The sequence below is a fragment of the Rattus rattus genome, chromosome 5 (genome assembly GCF_011064425.1).
Source record: "Rattus rattus isolate New Zealand chromosome 5, Rrattus_CSIRO_v1, whole genome shotgun sequence".
NCBI classification, from domain to species: domain Eukaryota; kingdom Metazoa; phylum Chordata; class Mammalia; order Rodentia; family Muridae; genus Rattus; species Rattus rattus.
This window is the reverse complement of record NC_046158.1, coordinates 20,235,320-20,252,973: the sequence shown is the minus strand read 5'-3', so window position 1 is coordinate 20,252,973 and position 17,654 is coordinate 20,235,320. Positions and strand designations below refer to the sequence as shown.

At 37.3% G+C, this 17,654-nt stretch overlaps 1 protein-coding gene across 1 annotated transcript in view; it reads right to left on the bottom strand.

The window, feature by feature from the left end:
- The window catches only part of LOC116901382 (low-density lipoprotein receptor-related protein 1B-like), a 199,002-nt gene that overhangs the window by 119,796 nt on the left and 61,552 nt on the right, over positions 1-17,654 (bottom strand). The window lies entirely within an intron of this gene.

Here is a 17,654-nt window from a genome sequence, read left to right as displayed (position 1 = left end):
CTCTGTACCCAGATCCTGCTGGGAGAAAGCCAACCACTATGAGTGATGACACACAGGCTTACAGGAGGGTCAAACCACTGTCAGAGACAGCAAGACCAGTTAACACCAGAGATAACCAGAGGATGAGAGGAAAGCACAAAAACATAAGCAAAAGAAACCAAGACTACTTGACATCAACAGAGCCCAGTTCTTCCACCAAGGTAAATACTGGATATCCCAACACACCAGAAAAGCATGATTTGGACTTAAAATCACATCTCATGATGATGATAGAAGACTTTAAGAAGGGCATAAATAACTCCCTTAAAGAAATACAGGACAACACAGTAGAAGGCCTTAAAAAGGAAAAAGAAATCCCTTAAAGAATTACAGGAAAACACAATCAAACAGGTGAAGGAATTGAACAAAATCATCCAGGATCTAAAAACGGAAACAGAAACAATAAAACAATAAGGAAATTGCAAAGAGAGACAACCCTGGAGATAGAAAACCTAGGAAAGAGATCAGGAGTCATAGACACAAGCATCACCAGCAGAATACAAGGGATAGAAGAGAGAATCTCAAAGGCAGAAGACACCACAGAAAACATTGACACAATCATTAAAGAAAATGTAAAACACAAAAAGTTCCTAAACCAAAACATCCAGGAAATCCAGCGACACAATGAGAAGATCAAACCTAAGGATAATAGGTATAGAAGAGAGCAAAGATTCCCAACTTATAGGGCCAGTAAATATCTTCAGCAGGATTATAGAAGAAAATTTCCCTAACCTAAAGAAAGAGATGCTTTTTTGTAAACATACAAAAAGCATATAGAACTCCAAGTAGATTGTACCAGAAAACAAACAAATTTCTCCTGTCACAAATAGTCAAAACACCAAATGCACAAAACAAAGAAAGAATATTAAAAACAGGAAGGAAAAAGGTCAAGTAACATATAAAGGTAGACCTAGAGATGACACCAGATTTTTCACCAGAGACTATGAAAGCCAGAAGATCCTGAGCAGATGTCATACAGACACTAAGAGAACACAAATACCAGCCCAGGCTACTGTATCCAGCAAAACATTCAATTAACATAGATGGAGAAATCAAAATATTGCATGATAAAACAAAATTTACACAATATCTTTGCACAAATTCAGCCTTAGGAAGGATGAAAGATGAAAACTCTAACACAAGCAGGGAAAATACAACCTAAAAAACGCAAAAACAAAAAACAAAAAAAACAAAAACAAAAAAACCAACAACAACAACAACAAAACCAAAACAAACAAACAAAAAAAAAACCAAACCTTCCTGCAACACACCAAAAAGAAGGGAGTCACACAAACGTAATTCCACCTCTAAAAACAAAAATGACAGTCACATCAATCACTATTCCTTAATATCTCTTAACATCAGTAGACTCAATTCCCTAATAAAATGACATAGACTAACAGACTCAGTAGGTAAAGAGGACCCAGTATTTTGCCACATACCAGAAATGTACCTCAGTGACAAAGACAGACACTACCTCAGAGTAAAAGTTTGGAAAACAATTTTCCAAGCAAACAGTCCCAAGAAACAAGTTGGAGTAGTCATTTCTAATACTGAATAAAATCGACTTTCAACCAAAAATTATCAAAAAGATAAAGAAGGACACTTCATATTCATCAAAAGAAAACTCCACCTAGATGAACTATTGCTCCTGAATATCTATGCTCCAAACACAAGGGCACCTACATTCATAAAAGAAACCGTACTAAAGCTCAAAGCACACATTACACCTAACAATAATAGTCAGGGACTTCAACACCCCACTCACACCAGTGGACAGATCATGGAAACAGAAAACAGAGATATAGAGAAACTAACAGAAGTTATGAACCAAATGGATTTAACAGATATTTATAGAATATTTCCCTATAATACAAAATAATGTATCTTCTTCTTAGTACCTCATGGTACCTTTTCTAAAATTGACAATACAGGCCTTGATAATTACAAGAAGATTGAAGTAATTCCATGCATCCTATAAGATCACCATTGACTAAGGCTGGTCTTCAATAACAACAAAGACAACAGAAATCCTACATACACATGAAAGCTTAACAATGCTCTACTCAATGATAAATTGGTCAAGGAAGAAATAAAGGAAGAACTTAAAGACTTTTTAGAGTGCAATGACAATGAAAGCACAGCATGCCAAAACTTATAGGACACAATGAAAACAGTGCTAAGAGGAAAACCCATAACTCTGAGTGCCTCCAAAAAGAAACTGGAGAGAATGTACACTAGCAGCTTTAGGGCACACCTAAGAGCTCTAGAACAAAGCAAAGCAAATACACTCAAAAGGAGTAGAGAGCCCGAAATAATCAAGCTCGGGCTGAAGTCAGCTAAGTAGAAACAAAAAGAACTATACAAAGAATCAGCAAAACCAGGAGCTGGTTCTTTGAGAAAATCATCGAGATAGATAAACCCTTAACCAGACTAACCTGAGGGCACAGAGAGAGTATCCAAATTAACAAAATCAGAAATGAAAAGGGAACGGTAAACATAACAACAGAATCTGAGGAAATTCAAAAAATCAACAGATCCTTCTACAATACCTATATTCAACAAAACTGGATAATCTAGATGAAATGGACAATTTTCTAGACAGGTACCCTGTATCAAGGTTAAACAGGATCAGATAAACCATCTAAACAGTTCCATAACTCCTAAAGAAATAGAAGCAGTTATTAAAGTCTCCCAACCAAACGAAGGCTAAGACCAGATGGGTTTTGTGGAGAATTCTATCACATCTTTATAGAAGACCAAATACCAAATACTCTCAAAACTATTCCACAACATAGAAATAGAAGGAACACTAGAACAAAATGCAGAAGACAGGTGACTATATTGTGCCCAGTATCTACTGCCGTGACATATGCACAGTACAACTTCTTCACCTAGGGCACATGTTTTACAGAGGAGGAGTCAGAAAGATTGTAAGAACATTAGCATTGTGTCTCCGATAAAAGTCAGAGAAGCAAACTCATCAAGTTTTAGCAACATGGCTGGTTAAATAACACCTGGACAATGACAGCAAGAGACATGCTAATATGGGAGGATGTATTGTGGATTGAGAATTTAACACAGAAATCTGACCGCTGGGTTGCAGTTTGTTGAGTCTTGCTTTCACTGTGTTTTGGGGAGTGTGGGCAGAGTCTGTGGCAAGGAGCTGTGATAGGCCAGCCCATGCTGGGCTTCTAGAGCCCTGATTTTACTGAGTAGCTGGTCCCAATTTTTGCAGCTGGCAGAGAGCTGCCGAGAGAGATACTAACTAGAGTTAAATTATGGTTAGTACCATTTGACCCCATGGGTGCGGTAATGAAATCTAGAGACCAGTGTGGCAAGGTGTCATGCTGGAATGGCTTACAGACTGCCTGGATCAGAGAATAGTTGGGGACAGATTGGAGTCGCTGAGATAAATTAGCGCTAGTTCCTATGGCCCTACAGAGCCAGAACTAGCAAGAGAGCAACCGCTTGGGTCAGAGAGTCCGGGAGAGGAGTACTGAGCAGTACCTAGGGGAACCGGTCGCACCATAATTTTTAAGGCAACACTCTTTGGTTCTGTTTCTCTGTTTGTCTGTCTACTCATTATAAATTGAATGTGTTTCATCCCGGGAAGACTTCAGTACTAGCTATTCGGTACAGAATGATTTGGAGAGGACATTTTACATGTTTTTTAAACTCTCCATGAACTTTCTGTATCAAGATCCTTTTGTCCATACAGGAAATAAATCACTGAGCACAGGAACAGATTCGGTTTCGTAGGTACCTATACCCAGTACATGAAAGACTGTCAGAGAAAGGGGAGCCAAACTCAGCCTCGTACTGAGAAGGATATATGTAAGCACTGTCAAGAACAGGAGAACTACTCAATATACCTACAGAGCGTGATTAATAGTAGATATGCAGTTCTGGCCACTTTGTGCTGTACTCTGGCCTTTATTGCACAACCTTACTGCAATAATAGCTGATACTATGAAAATTAAGAATGCATATAAAATAAAACATATAAAAATAATCATGCATATCCTGTCATATCCTATTAAAATGGATACAAAATCCATAGAAGAACACATTTAGGTCCCAAATAATTGTGTCATAGACTTCCTGACTAGGGCACTACAGGTCTGCCATTATTTTCAATGGCAAGTTCTACTGCATGACAGGCTGTGTCAGAGATGACACACGCTGAAGTTAAAATAGCCAGTTGTACTTCACAGTCACCAGCAGGGTCCTGGACCTGCTTGCCGCTGCATAGATGCCTCAGTGCTAATAAACTTGATTGCTCACTCTTTCCTTTATCATTCTGTTTTAGTTTTTATTCTTGTGTGTGTACGTGTTTTTGTATACCATGTTTGTTCATTTGGGTGTGTATAGTACTGCACAGATTTACATGCACATCATGACCAGGAATCACTGTCATGCTGAGGTAAGACTTTTGATGGAGCAACTTTGAAGGTTCATCACGGTAGACCAGGAATCGATGTCAAGTATGTTTTTTGATCACTGTCTGTCTTATTGGTTGAAAGACAGCCTGACACTCAACGTGGAACTCATTGATTCAGACAGTCTAACTGACCTGTTGACTTAAGAAGAGAAAAATATGTTTAAATGTGTATTGATGCCTTGCCTCATTAGCTCCATGGCAGCCTTGTGAAATGAATAAGCAGAAGCCATCAAAGGAAACATATGGATCTGGAGGAAGCCCAGAGGCCCAGAGCCCAATTCCTAGAGAGTTGTTCATTACAGGAAAAAAAGTCTTAGTCAAGAGGTAGTATTGGGAAATTGTGTTTCCATACATAAAATATTACAGAATATATATATATATATATATATTGTTCATGTTATTTCATATAACTAAATGTAAGACCTAAAACTATGCAACTCTTTCAGGAATACATACAACTGTACTTTAGTTACCTTCATTTAGGAAAAAGAAAATTTCTTTAAAAATGAGCAAATATATTTAATTTTATTAGATTTAAAATTGTACTTCGAAGGCACCCATGAAAATGGGGAGAAGATAGCAAAGACAACAGGAGAACATTGATCTGATGAGAGACTTAGATGCAAATAGATAAGGGGGATATAAGACCCAATGATGAACTCACGGATGCTCATATTTAAAAGATGTGATTAGGCAGGTACTTTTGTCTGGATGGAGAGTGAGTGCTCACGATGATCTGAAAGTATTCCCCCCGCATCTGTCAGCAGGCAAACACCACCGTAAAGGATAATAAGAACCCTTTTCATGCCACTTCACAACTGATTACGGTCACAAAGACAGATGTTAAAATTGTAGACACTGAAACCCTCATATACAGACGGTGGGATATTTAAATGAATTCAGGCATTTTGTGAAGCATTTGATTGTTTTTCAATTTTTTAAAAAATATTTCCATATTTAGTAACCATAGGAATTAGCAATTCCAAACCCACTTATACACTGAAGAGAATTATAAATGTGCGTCAATTAAAAACAATTATATGAATATTCATGCCAGCGTTATTCATAGTAACTTCCCAAATGGGAGTAATCCACTTGCCCATCAAGTCGTGAATGAATATACAATGTTGTATTATATAACCATATAATAGACATTATTCAGCCATAAACAAAGCAAGCATTGATGTGTGCCAAGTGGCGCAAGCTTGAAATCAAAGCACACATATGTTTGATTCTATTTCTAGAAGATGTTCAAAACAGACAAATCTATAGAGGCAGAAAATAGATAGGAGTTGTAAGTGTGTGAGGTAGGTACACTAATAAGAATGACTGTTAAAGAGTCTGAGTTGAGTTTTGGGATCGATTAAAATATTCTCGCCTAGAATGTAGCAACGGCTGATTGTAGTATACTTTGAAATGGTTTATAAGCAATATCTCAATTTACCTGTCACTAAAATGTTTAATAAATATGAAATTTTATTACAGTTTAAAATGGCATAATATTTACACTCAAGTTCACACTGATTCTGTGGTGGTTCTGCCTGCAGATTTACTGTGAGGGCTTAACAAGTTCTAAGAACTTTTATAAAGGGGCAAATGCAGGCTGCCAGCACCTCTACTGCTTCTTCTAAAGGCACTTGTGTCCAGTGAATGAGACACTGAACTCTTTTCTTTTGTAGCTATATGCTCAGGATGGAAATCTCCTCCTGGAGAGAGGAAAACTCATGAAGCTCAGAAGGGAAAGGAAATTAAGCAGTAAGTAATGACACACTGCTGGCTTCTCACTGGACAGCTCCAGGGACTGAGCTTTCCTGAGTCACTGTCATGCTGAGGTAAGACTTTTGATGGTGCAACTTTGAAGGTTCATCACGGTAGACCTGAGTAGAATCATTTCCTCAATTTGTCATTAGTGCCCTTTCTGGATGTTTTCACCTCTATCTGGGAAAAAAGAGTCTCACAAACTACACTTTAAAGTAAAATCAACTTTTTACTCAAAGATTAAGAAAATAAAAATAATTGAATCAAATGAGAGTGAAAATAGTATTCATGAGAGTAAGTTGTATAAAACAGAACAAAAATGACTATGAAAAAAGAATTTACAGCCATTTGGCGAAAGACTGAAAATTATACACAGAATGATGGCAAGGCTGACTTGTACAAAATTGCGTTTTTACATGAGGACTTAGGAATGTGCATACACATAGTTATATGGTTGCCTACATAGGCAGCAAAGTAACAGAAGCAAGAATGAAAGTAGAGTGATTATGAATACAGAAATTCAAAAACTAAGCCAGTGGGATGGGCTATCCTCTAGATACAGATTATAAAACTTTAAAACCTTAAAGGATTCTGCAAAATGAAAAGCTCAATTCAGTCATGAAAGTATAGCATCGGATGCAAAGTGAAAAACAGAAGAAAGAAATAAAAGACGGGGTGAAGAGAAAGGCAAACAGAATCAAAAAAGAAAGGAAGGGAGCTAGGGAGGGAGAGAAAGGAGGGAAGGAGGAAGATGGGCCAGTGAAATGGCTCACTACATGGAGAAACTTGTAGACAAGCCTGATGACCTGAGTTTAATTTCCTAGACCCATACAGTAGAAGGAGAGAACTGATTTCTCTAGCATGCTATAATAAAAATAATCAAACAAATGAATAAATAATAAATAACATTAAAAATTATTGTGATGAAAGAAAGACAGAATGAACTCCTCCAAATAATACCTGTACAATGGTAGCAGTCCACACATGTTTCACTGATTTATAGTAAGGTAGCAGTAGAAATGGAAAGGACTAATGTAGCTTCACATACACACACACAGACACACACACACAGACACACACACACACACACACACATGCACGCACGCACGCACACTCATTTAATTTGGTGTTTTGTATTTGTGTGTGTGTTTGTATGTGTGCACTCTCAGAACTTTGTCCATGCTGACCAGGTGCTCCAGGTCATACTTTTGTAACTATTTAGAAGTTAAAAATTCATACAAAGCAGATCACTTCACATATAAAAGAATTATTCTTAACTATATGAATGTCAACACTGATTCTCCCCATGAGTTTTTCGAGGTAGCTGACTTTATCTTCCCCATTATGTACAGAACTAATTGAGAATTGGCAAGTATGAAAGCGAAATGACAGAACTACAAAGCTAGCGTGGGGGTGGGGGGTGGGGAGGCTTTGAGAAGAAATTCTTGCTCCTGCAGGGTGGTGTTCCTTGTAGAGTAATGGTTTGAGAATCAGGAGGTCTCATGAGATGTCCGTCATGGTGTGTAGTGTATAGCCACATTCCTTAGAAATGTATGATGATAATGAATTAACCAGCACAGCTGAAAATATGTATACATTTGAACGTGAGGGTCAACTGTACATACTCAGAAGTATATGTATGACATAATTGTGATACAGCAAACTAGTGGGAGCAACCTCAAAGTCCTTACATACAAGGAAGCTAACAGTAGAATTGTATGTCTGTCAGGAGGAATACGCATAACAATAAAAACAACACAAACAAAATCCTCTTACAGAATAAAAATACTCATTTCAGATAACCGTAGTAATGTAACTTATGTAATTTGAAAAATACAACAATACTGCCAAGATGCATGCAAAAAGGCTTTAAATTTAGTGAATATTTCATTGCCTTTTGAACATTTCAATTAAAAAAGTTCAAGTATTTTTCTCAATATTTTTTATTTGTTATAGCCTTTCTGAGCCGAGAAAACTCCATTTGATAAATATTTACAGGAGCTTGCTTGAATAAGAGAAACTCTTTTATCAGAATTCTAAAATCATATTCTTTCATATTTGAACTCTAGTCTAGATAGCTTCTACTGATATCTATACCTTTGGTGTCTCCTACTATTGATGCCAGACAATACCATGTCCTGCTGCATATGCAACTGGAGCCATGGGTCCCTCCATGTGTACTCTTTGGTTGATAGTTTAGTCCCTGGGAGCTTTGAGGGATCTGGCTAGTTGATATTGTTGTTCTTCCTATGGGGTTGCAAATCCCTTCAGCTCCTTCAGTCCTTTCTCTAACTCCTCCACTGGGGATCCCATGCTCAGTGTGATGGTTAGCTGCAAGCATCCTCATCTGTATCAGTAAGGATCTGGCAGAGCCTCTCGGGAGACACCCACAACATGAAGGGCTTCACACCCACAATGTGAAATACACAAGGCAGAAGTATTCTGTTCTCCTTTCTCTTTGACTTCCTCTAGGTCCCACTACAAACTTACAAAATAAATGTTACGAGGCAGAACTTGAAATCAGTTCTCTGGTTTCAGAAAAGGTCTCTGAGTTTCTCTAGACTTTAGGGGGTAAATTGCTGTAGTACCTGTACAACCCACAATTCTGTCAGAACATCTTCCAGTCACTGTTGTACCTTTAAAACCCCTGAACAAAAAGGGATGCGGTAGTTACAATTATTTCTCTCTCATTGCAGTTACAGATTATGTTTCTGTGTCTGCAGTGAAGAATTTATTTGCCTTTATGTGGTCCATCAACAAATGCATTTATTTTACGGAGAACACTCTTCTATAGTGGGAAATTGTTTATCCTCTCCCGGCCTCATTGTATGTCATTATCTCCTTTTCTACATTCCTCAAGCTAGAGCCATTTACAGACCAAGTAATACTCAAATAAGACTGAAGTGCACTATTGACAAAGAAAGATAGAATAGACTCTACGAAATGCAGGGGAAAATGGACTTTCAAGTATTACTCAAACCTCTGAATTTAAGTCAAATAGACATCTCATGTTTTAAGTTTTTGGTTTGATGTTTCGCTCCATTTAACTTTCTCTACTTTTCAATTATTGTTTTCAATATCTCTGCTCTATGTTTTAGTTTATATATAAAAGTGATCACTTCTTTTTTATATTGACAAATCATTGGAATCTGCACATTATATACATACATATATACATATATAAATATCATTGAGTGTGTATACTAGTGAGAAGATATAGAGAAATCCTTAATGTAAAAGTAAAGTATAGAATTCTTGAATTTCTGAGAAATGCTCTAGTATCCTTCGGTAGATTATACAGAATTAACATTAATTAAACATCAAAAGGTCTTCATTAGAAAACGACCTCAAAAAAAAACCCTCAAAATTAATAATCATTATAGAGATTCTCTAATATTACACTATGAAAGAATTAAAAAATAACTGCAAAATAAGAAATATTTGAGAGTAATCAAAGATGTAGGGAGGTTAGGAAAGTTACAGTTTGTAAAATGCAGACTGTGCAAACATTCCAAAGAGCAGGTGGTTCTATTCAGTAGTAATAACTGTAAGATTACTCATCGATTCAGTCAAGTTCATCCAATTATGGGTTGGATGTGAGGACTTTGTGCTTTAATAATTGGACCCCCAGTTGTATCACCGTTCAGATGACTGTAGAATTATTGACAATGAAGGATAGCCAGTGGACATGCTTTCTGGCCACCCCACTGCTCCATTCTCTGTGCTGATGATATAGAGTAAGTTGCTGCCACATGACCACAAGGCCATAGAAATGTCTACCATCATGTTGTCCTCTGCTATATCTGACTATATTTCAAAGCATGAATCAAAATAAAAGACCTTATACCTCTCTTTCTAATAACAAGCAAATAACATACAAAGAATTCTATTTTTTACTTTTTATTTTTTTCTTTTCTCCATCTTTATTAAATTGGTTATTTCTTATTTACATTTCAATTGTTATTACCTTTCCCGGGTTCCAAACAAACATCCCCGGAGCCCCTCCCTCTCCCCTTCTATATAGCTGTTCCCCTCCCCATCCTCCTCCCCTTACCGCCCTTCCCCCAACAATCCTATTCACTGGGGGGGGGGTCAGTCTTGGCAGGACCAAGAGCTTCCCCTTCCACTGGTGCCCTTACTAGGTTATCCATTGCTACCATTGAGGTTGGAGCCCAGGGTCAGTCCATGTATAGTCTTTGGGTAGTGGCTTAGTCCCTGGAAGCTCATGTTGGTTGGCATTGTTGTTCATATGGGGTCTCAAGCCCCTTCAAGCTCTTCCAGTCCTTTCTCTGATTCCTTCAAGGGGGGTCCCGTTCTCAGTTCAGTGGTTTGCTGTTGGCATTCGCCTACATATTTGCCATATTCTGGTTGTGTCTCTCAGGAGAGATCTACATCTGGTTTCTGTCAGCCTGCACCTCTTTGCTTCATCCATCTTATCTAGTTTGGTGGCTGTATATGTATGGGCCACATGTGGGGCAGGCTCTGAATGGGCATTCCTTCAGCCTCTGTTCTAAAATTTGCCTTCCTATTCCCTCCCAAGGGTCAATTCTTAACTGAGTTGACAAACCTGGGAGTTGAAGCCTTTGGGTCTGTTTGCCTGAAGTATGTGGAAGAGTTTAGAGCGATAATGTTGAGAAGGCCAAGATATTAATAAGTACAGCTTCATGGGCTATTCTAGTGGAGTCATGGAGGAGCAGAACACCAATAGGAAACAGACACACACACACACACACACACACACACACACACACACACACACACTCACTAACACACCTCAGACAGTATCATAAGGTTCCAAAAAACAAAGTATGGCAAAATGTCTTGTTCCATTCTTTTTATTTTTCCTATGACTAGTTCTTAATTTTTTTATTGTTTTTTTAATTTACATTTCAAATGTCATCCCCTTTCCCAGTTTCCTGTCCCTAAATGCCCATCCCATACCCTATTCCCCTGCTTCTATGAGTGTATTCTCCCACTCACCCACTCATCCCTTCCTGATTCCCTGTCCTAACATTCCCCTACACTGGGACATCAAGCTTTGGAAGGACCAAGGACTTCTCCTCCCATTGATACTCAACAAGGCCATGCTTTGCTACATATGCAGCTGGAGCCATGGGTCTGTCCATGTGCACTCTTTGAATGGTAGTTTAGTCTCTGGGAGCTCTGGTTGGTTGGTATTGTTGTTCTGTGGGATAGCAAACCCCTTTATCTCCTTGTAATCTTTGCTCTAACTCCTCCACTAGGAGTTCAGTGGTTACTCAGTTCTCAGTTCAAGGCATTCGCCTCTGTATTTGTTATGCTCTGGCAAAGCCTTTCAGGAGACATCTATATCAGGGTCCTGTCAGCTTGCACTTCTTAGCATCAGCAATATTTTCTGGGTTTGGTGTCTGTATATAGGCTGGATTCCCAGGTGGGGCAGTCTCTGGAAGGCCTTTCCTTCAGTCTCTGCTGCAAACTTTGTCTCCATATTTCGTCCTGTGTATATTTTTGTTCACCTTTCTAAGAGGGACTGGAGCATCCACACTTTGGTCATCATTCTTCTTGAGCTTCATGTGGTTTCTGGACTTTGCCTTGGAGAATCCGAACTTTTGGACTAATATCCACTTATCAGTGAGTGCATACTATATGTGTTCTTTTGTGTTTGGGTTATGTAAATCAGGATGAATTTTCTTCTTCCATTCATGTGCCTATGAATTTCATGAAGTCATTGTTTTAAATAGTTGAGTAGTACTCCATTGTGTAAATGTACCACATTTTCTGTATCCATTGCTCTGTTGAGGAATGTCTGGGTTCTTTCCAGCTTTTGGCTATTATACGTAAGGGCACTATGAACATAGTGCAGCATGTGTGCTTATACATCAAAGCATCATTTGGGAATATGCCTAGGAGTGGTATAGCTGGGTACTCAGGAAGTGCTATGTCCAGTTTTCTGAGGAACCTCCAGACTGATTTCAAGAGTGGTTGTACCATCTTGCAATTCTCTGTGGACAATGGAAGATTATTCTCCTTTCTCTACATCCTAGCAGGCATCTGTTGTCATCTGAGATTTTGATCTTATCCATTCTGACTGGTGTGAGGTGGATTCTCAGAGCTGTTTTGATTTGCATTTCCCTGATGACTAAGGATGTTGAACATTTCTTTAGTTGCTTCTCAGCCATTTGATATTCCTCAGCTGAAAATTCTTTGTTTAGCTCTGTACCCCATTTTAATAGGGTTATTGGATTCCCTGGAATCTAACTTCGTGAGTTCTTTCTATATTTTGGATATTAGCCCTCTATCGATGTAAGATTGGAAACAGTCTTTTCCCAATCTGTTGTTTGCTGTTTTGTTCTAATGACAGTGTCCTTTGCATTACAGAAGTTTTGCAATTTTACAGGGACATATATGTCCCTCATAGGAATAGTAGAAGTTGGCATTCTTACATGGGGCTGCTTAGGTAGGAATGAAGAAAACAAAAGTAGTGGGGTTCAGGAGTCTTGTGCCAAGATTCCAGATAAAAGCAGATGAGGCCAGCAATGTGTGATAAGAAAGTTGTCTACAAGGAATCCTCCAAGAGTCCAATGCATACGTTACGATGAATAATTTGGGATATTGGAAGTACCAGAAATATACTACCAAGATTGTGTGGGTTGTCAACTTGATGAGATGTAATGTCATCTAAGAGACTGGCCTCTAGGTAAGACAATAAGTGAATTATTCTCATTAGGTTAATTGTAGCGGGAGAACCTATCAACTGTGAATGGGGTCATATGGATCTTGGGCTTGGGGCCTGCATTGATGAAGGGAAGAAAATAAGTACAGTATTTATTACTCTCTGCTTCTTTACCATGAACACATGCAATCAAGTGCTAAAGTTTTTGTTGCCATGACTGTGCTGCCATGATGCTTCAAACTGTGACGAACCTTTTCACCTTTTAGTTGCTTTTGTTATCTTATTTTATCACATCAACAGAAACATTGACTAGAAGAGAAACCAACCTAGGAAAACGATAGTCAGTGAGTGAAGCAGGCTCAGGATCCATCCTATAACTGAAAGCAACAGGACTATAGGTTGAGTCTACCCAATCTTTAGGGATCCCCAATGGAGATTATACCAAGTCTAATATTTGCATATGGAATTACAGGGTTTAGCATAAATAGCTAGAACTGATGTGCAGGGATCCAGAGCTGGCAGTGGTGGGATAAGCTTCCCCACCAGACTCAGGCATATAAGTGTAAAGGACCCAGAGACTTTTGCCCCAGGTGGATGCACACTGCCAGTTTGAATTTTGGGGATGGATTGCATGTGCTATAAATTATAGGTGTAATGGGCAGAGTTTCACTGCTACACTTTGAGATGACATAGGTAGGATGATACACAAATACCTTTTTCCTCTTAGCTACAATTTTTAAACAATGAATTTATTTCTCTGGGTCTCAGTTTCTGTAATTATTCATTGAGAGTTATTCTATCAGTAATATCTTATACCCATGGTTATTTAATAAATAGTGGTTACTAATAAACTGTAGTGAGTATTTTGAAAGAGTTAATCTTGAAAAAGACAGTGTTAAAAAGCTGTCCTGTGAGAGGACCAAATGCACCTGACTGAGACAGATGCAGATACTTACACACAACCGTTGGACTGAAGTCTAGGACCCCTGTGTTTATATGAGGGAAAGACCAGAAGAAGCTGAGGAAGAAGAATACCCCAAATGTTAACCAGCAGAATCCACTAACTTGGACCCTTGAGATCACTCAGACACTGTGCCACCAACCAGGCAGCATACACTAGCTGATCCATAGCCCCAACACATATACAGTGAAGGACTTCCGGGTCTGGCCTGAGTGGGAGAATACACACCTAACCCTAGAGAAAGTTGGGGCCCCCGGGTATGGGGAATTCTGACAGGGCTCGAGGAGATCCCCTTAGAGATGGGGAGGACAAGATGACATGAGGAACTGGGAAAGGGCAGACTGCGAAGGGGGTAAGAACAAGATGGTAAAAAATAAAATAAAATAAAAATAATATAAAGAGTTTACAGGATATAATTTATGAAGAGAATGTAGGTTTGATATAATAATTGCTATTAGTGATGACAATTATCAGAGAAGGAGACCATAAGTGAAAACTTCCCATCAGATACAAATACTTCCCATCTCATTAATAACTGTGCTTCTTCAATGACCGTGTGTGTGTGTGTGTGTGTGTGTGTGTGTGTGTGTGCGTGTGTGTGTGCATGTGTGTGTGTGTGTATGTGTGTGTGTATGTGTGTGTGTATTCTTCTGCATGTGTGTACAGCCACAGGTGTTTTCAAAGATAGAATAGCTTACCCATTAGTTCTCTTGGGAATGTGCTTGAAGATTTTGTACTGCCTGATGTGGGTACTTGGATATGTACTTGGATCCTCATCAGGATCAAGAAGCAATCTTAACCGCTGAGATATCTTTCCATCTCCACGGTCAAATAATTTTAAGTGGCTCTCTGATATTCAGGGAATTGGAATTAGAAAGAAAGAAAGAAAGAAAGAAAGAAAGAAAGAAAGAAAGAAAGAAAGAAAGAAAGAAAGGAAGAAAGGAAGGAAGGAGGGAGAAAGAAAGAGAGGAAGAAAGAAAGAAAGAAAGAAAGAAAGAAAGAAAGAAAGAAAGGATAGGAAAGAAAGGAAGGAAGGAAGGAAGGAAGGAAGGAGAAAGAAAGAGAGGAAGAAAGAAAGAAAGAGAGGAAGAAAGAAGGAAAGAAAGAAAGAGAGAGAGAAAGAAAGAAAGAGAGAAAGAGAAAGAAAAAAAGCTGTTGTCCTTTAAGATATAAATGTCCAAAACAATTCAATTTTAGCAGACTGCATATTTTTTCAGAGTAAAAAGGTGTTTGCCAAGTGGCTCCATGTAGAACTATGTGAGAATGAAAGATTGAGAGAGGAGCACACTGTGCCCAAAGATGATGCCATCACTACAGTGTTTGTGAATCTACAGCCACAATCTCTTTCCTAAAACATAATTGGTAACAATAAAACTTTTCGAATCTAAAGTATGAAACACTGGAGGGATAGGAAGAACGGTGCCATTGTTGAGAAAATGTAATTTGGTTTAGGTTAAGGGGAAACAGGAAGAAAGTTATAATGCTCTTCACTGTAGTAGGAGAAACATTGCAAACTGGCCAGAGGCTGCACACCAAAGAGCAGATAGCAATTAGAAACATATACACTGCACAGTAACTTCCTGGATTTTTAGTGGAACCCTGAAAGAGAATGGTGTTTGAACATCAAGTCAGAGACATAATAGAATATTTTAGAAGGGCAGAAAAATTCAAATAAAAAAGTGAAATTTATTAAATAAAAATCAAAATTGTAAAAGTAATTATTTATAATGAGTATGTTCAATAAGACTTTATAGATATGAACATAAAAATGAAAAACAAACAAACAGAAAAACCAGCTCAGCCATTGCAGTAAAAACCAGCTTGTCAAGAATTTCAGAAGCAAATAAAAATATATGAAAGTTTACAGAAAAGAATTCAAGGACTAAGAACACAAGGGATGCTCTGGCACTAACATATCTGAATCATAAAGCCTATTGTTCTTTTTATCTTTTATCCTCCTTTTTGTATTTTTGAGATGTCAAGGTGAGTTAGCATTGTCATTCAACACAATAGCAACAACAGTTATTTTTGAAAAGGAATCACATAAAGAATTATGGAAGTGAAGGGATGACAGGAAAGAAGAAACATCTATTTTAAAGTCCAGGAGCTCCATAACAATTCATTTTTAATGGTCTATGAGCTTTCTGCTTTTCCAAAGAGCTGTAGTAACAGAAATATAGAACAAAACCTCGAGTAGGTGGACAAGTAGATCAATTAATAAAACACTTCTATGAATATCTTAAATGTTGACAATGGTGTTAATTTCTCTGTTTCAAAGTGCAATTAATTATCAACTTGGTCATCTGTTCATGTAAAAAAATCTTCATTTCAACATTAATGTTATAATACATGCTTGCTTTCCTCCACCACAAAAAAAGCAGGTGTGACATAAGCAAATCATGAGTTATGTTAAGAACGCTCTAGGGATTTCTCTCTAGGCAAAGCTTAGGCCATCTCCACTAGGATTAGCTCTGAATTGGTTGTATACATTCAAAAGCTTAACTTCAGAAAGGGAAAAATGTTAGCTATTAACTCATAAGTTATTCCATGTGGTACCAACCTACCCTGATACTTTAATAACTTCATCTATATCAAAGAATTAGTTATGGTTTTCCTAAACTATGATCCTAACATATTAATGATCGAATCTGATATGTTGTTTCTTTACTCTTAACAAAATGACTCTTTTAATGCAACATATTGCTCTTTTTAGTATTTTATGAGGATTACTTTATTTAGCATCTTGGAGAAGTAAACATAGAATAAATATTCCTTAATATCATAGGTGAGGATTTAATATTTAACCAGAGGAAAGAATCACATATTACTTTAAAATACAACAAAATAGAAGATTAAAATAATGAAATGGTCTCTGAAAATATAATAGCCATTGGCTGTATATTAATTTTTTCAAATTAGACTGGATGCTACTATGAAAAGCAGAATAAAAGACTATAGTATGAATTCTGACTTTTGATTTTTCTTATTTGACTGAAATGATAACAAGAAAGGGAACATGAGTATGAAAAGTCAAATCAAACCCTGACCATACAACCTTAGAAATATGGTGTCCTACACAGAAAAAATATACATGGAAAATAAAACACATAATAATAGAAGTATGAGTTTTAAAGTTGATCAAAGAATAACCTGGATATCTAGAAAAAGGGGAATGAAAAATGGTGCCCTAGTAGAAGAAATAAAATGAATGAATGTTTATGACACATAGGTTCTTGGTCATCTAATTGAGTTTATGGTATAGAGGGCTTAAATAAAGCGTAAGAGCTATAAAATAACTCTATATGTGCAAACACTAAAACATAAATATACTGAAATATTGAAATGCAGCCATCAAGATTAATCAAGAAACATTCATGGATTCAATAATAAGGTCTATATATGTATTGTCATGAATTAAAATTTATTTGATAAGGTATTTTTATTCCTATTCTTATTTCTTCTTGTCTAGTAAATACTTGAAATAATTCTCAAAGATTTTTATTGATGACATGCCTTAGAAAACATGACTCTTTTCACATTTTCAAGTGTTAAGATGAGTAAAAGTGCATATTACTTCAATACAAAACATATTTTGGAAAAAGAATTAAGAAAAGAATGATGAGAGTGAAAGAAGGCCAAGGAAAAAGAAATTTTGTCTTTTGTCATAGTCAGTCATTCTTACTGACTATGTTGAATTAGCAGTGATATTCAAAGTCTGAAAATAAATGACTTTTTTAGATGTGTATAATAATCTACCTTTAATCTATATCTGCCATCTACTTATCTTCTATTTACCATTC